This window comes from Schistocerca cancellata, chromosome 6 (genome assembly GCF_023864275.1).
Source record: "Schistocerca cancellata isolate TAMUIC-IGC-003103 chromosome 6, iqSchCanc2.1, whole genome shotgun sequence".
Classification (NCBI taxonomy): Eukaryota; Metazoa; Arthropoda; class Insecta; order Orthoptera; family Acrididae; genus Schistocerca; species Schistocerca cancellata.
Window position 1 is genome coordinate 83,574,663 of NC_064631.1, and position 2,908 is coordinate 83,577,570.

Here is a 2,908-nt window from a genome sequence, read left to right on the forward strand (position 1 = left end):
GCTGAGCAAAGCGAGCGTAACTATGCCACTATAGAAATGGAAATGTTGGCAGCCATATATGGAATAGAATACATTCTTTATCATTTTTGTGGACGGAAACTTATGTTTGGCCTGGAACATGCCTCGTTAAAAGGGCTGTTGGAGCTGAAAGACCCATCTGATTGCTTAACAAGAAGGGCACTGAAACCCGGCGAGTTTGATTACGAGATGGCCCATGGAGTGGCAGAGAGGACAAACAGCTGACAAGAACTTTTAGGTATTCAAGTCACAACCACAGTTCAGCGGCCAAGCATCACCAAAAAATCCAAGTTAGCTAGCAAAAACGGAGTGATGCAGAATAAGCACTGAATTACCGCAGCTAGATAAGGAGTACTGACTGTTGTGATAAATGAGGACAAACGCGCTCATACACTCAGAGCCACCGTGTCACAGGCGCTGGAGCGTGCCATTTCGAGCTCGGGAACACATTCTGCCGTCCAGCTATTCAGTCCGTGTTCCTAGTTTCAGACAGAATGAGAGTCTACTGAGTTTGAGTGAAACGATGACAACCTGATCGATGGTGGTCAGACCTTTACTAGCTTCCTGACTTCAGCACCGAGATGCAGCAAAACTGATTCGCCCCACAACTGTGGTCTGCCATTGCTGTCTACTGCGACAACATGGGTGAGAAGACTGCGCTGCAGCCCCAACCCTCCTACACTACAGGTCATCGTGGATGATCTGCAAGCTGACATCTTCGCATCGACCACGCTGCTTTCACTTTCTATGCCTCCCAGAATCCTGTGATCGGCTCCCACTTGACCACACCCACAGCGTTCAGATAGTTGATATTGCTTCTTTATGTGACGTTTACGTCCACATCTGTAACACTTTGCTTCTGTTGAAATAACGCTGTTGGCCTTAAATGTTCCAGTAGCAATGTAGATGTCCTCTAATTGCGCCGCCACCGTAAGAGCCTCCGCTAAATCCTCAAGTGACTTCGCCCTGGGGATAGTACGTAGAAAAATGGGCAGAACCCTATTCTCAGCTACCAGGTGCACGTTTCTGTCTGCTTCCGCATTTTGAGTCGGCTGGTATCTCTGCGCGCTTATCCTCCGTATTTTACCCAAGGGGGGTCTAATGATTCAGTATGTTTCCATGTCAAGTACCCAATTTTTCCAGGGAAAATCTTGTTCTGTTTGGCTTCTGATAACGAAGACGTAACCCGTCAGGTACCTGCTGTAAACTTCGTGGTACAATACGTACATCTTTGCTTCGCTTGCGTGGCAACGGCCTTGCCGCAGTGGATACACCGGTTCCCGTCAGATCACCGAAGTTAAGCACTGTCGGGCGTGGCCGGCACTTGGATGGGTGACCATCCGGCCGCCATGTGTTGTTGCCATTTTTCGGGGTGATGCCAATTGAGGAGGTACTCGACCGAATAGTAGCGGCTCCGGTCAAAGAAAACCATCATAACGACCGGGAGAGCGGTGTGCTGACCACACGCACCTCCTATCCGCATCCTCCGTTGAGGATGACACGGCAGTCGGATGGTCCCGGTGGGCCACTTGTGGCCTAAAGACGGAGTGCTTTGCTTCGCTTGCCAATCTTAAATTAGCCACTCATCTGACTAACCACTCATTGCGGCGGTAGCCTTATCATTGTCAACGAACAAAGTTACATCTTCTTTTGACCTGCTATAAAAATGTGCTATTAATATAACTGCTGAAGGATTAAAGAAGAACGGAAGGGTCCACGCACTACCGTCTTGACGTCCTCAGTGACTGTGCTGAACCACAGCTTGAAAAATTTCTACCTGCCTACATAGCTTCTCCTTCTCCCGCTGTTTCTGGGTATTTAACCCTGACAGTACTTGTAACTGGTCTCTTAAGGCGGTAACAGTTTCATCCATATTAGCAGAAAGTGAATCAGGTAATTTTAGTAATTTAATACTGTCATTTACAGCAGCAAAAACTGTAGGAGGGTACAAGATGACTTGGACAGGATTTGTGATTGCTGTAAAGAATGACAGCTAACTCTAAATATAGATAAATGTAAATTAATGCTGATGAATAGGAAAAAGAATCCCGTAACGTTTGAATACTCCATTAGTAGCGTAGCGCTTGACACAGTCACGTCGATTAAATACTTAGGAGTAACATTGCAGAGCAATATGACGTGCGACAAGCATGTAACGGCAGTTGTGGGGAAGGCGGATAGTCGTCTTCGGTTCATTCGTAGAATTTGGGAATATGTGGTTCATCTGTAAAGGAGACCGCTTATAAAACACTAATACGATCTATTCTTGAGTACTGCTCGAGCGTTTGGGATCCCTATCAGATCGGATTGAGGGAGGACATAGAAGCAATTCAGAGGCGGGGATCTAGATTTGTTACTGGTAGGTTTGATCATCACGCGAGTGTTACGGAAATGCTTCAGGAACTCGGGTGGGAGTCTCTGGAAGAAAGGTGGCGTTCTTTTCGTGAATCGCCACTGAGGAAGTTTAGAGAACCAGCATTCGAGGCTGACTGCAATACAATTTTACTGCCGCCAACTTATATTTCGCGGAAAGACCTCAAAGTTAAGATAAGAGAGATTACGGCTCGTACAGAGGCATATAGGCAGTCATTTTTCCCTCGTTCAATTTGGGAGTGGAACAGGGAGAGAAGATGCTAGTTGTGGTACGAGGTACCCTCCGCCACGCACCGTATGGTGGATTGCGGAGTATGTACGTAGATACAGATGTAGATGTAGATGAAAAATAAACTGTACCTCCAATGCACAGACAACATTTAGGCACTAATCTCTCCGACGAATCATCGTGCTACGAGACTCAGAACAATCCTGTGCCACATCTCGAAATCGCCTACAATTATTACACATGAATGGTACAGCCTTAGTATACGGAAACACGTGCCCTCACATGTTA

At 46.7% G+C, this 2,908-nt stretch overlaps 1 pseudogene; it reads left to right on the forward strand.

Annotated features, from left to right (window-relative positions):
* The first annotated feature begins 1,264 nt into the window (after window positions 1-1,264).
* On the forward strand, window positions 1,265-1,381 carry LOC126089552 (5S ribosomal RNA; annotated as a pseudogene).
* The last annotated feature ends 1,527 nt before the right edge of the window (window positions 1,382-2,908 follow it).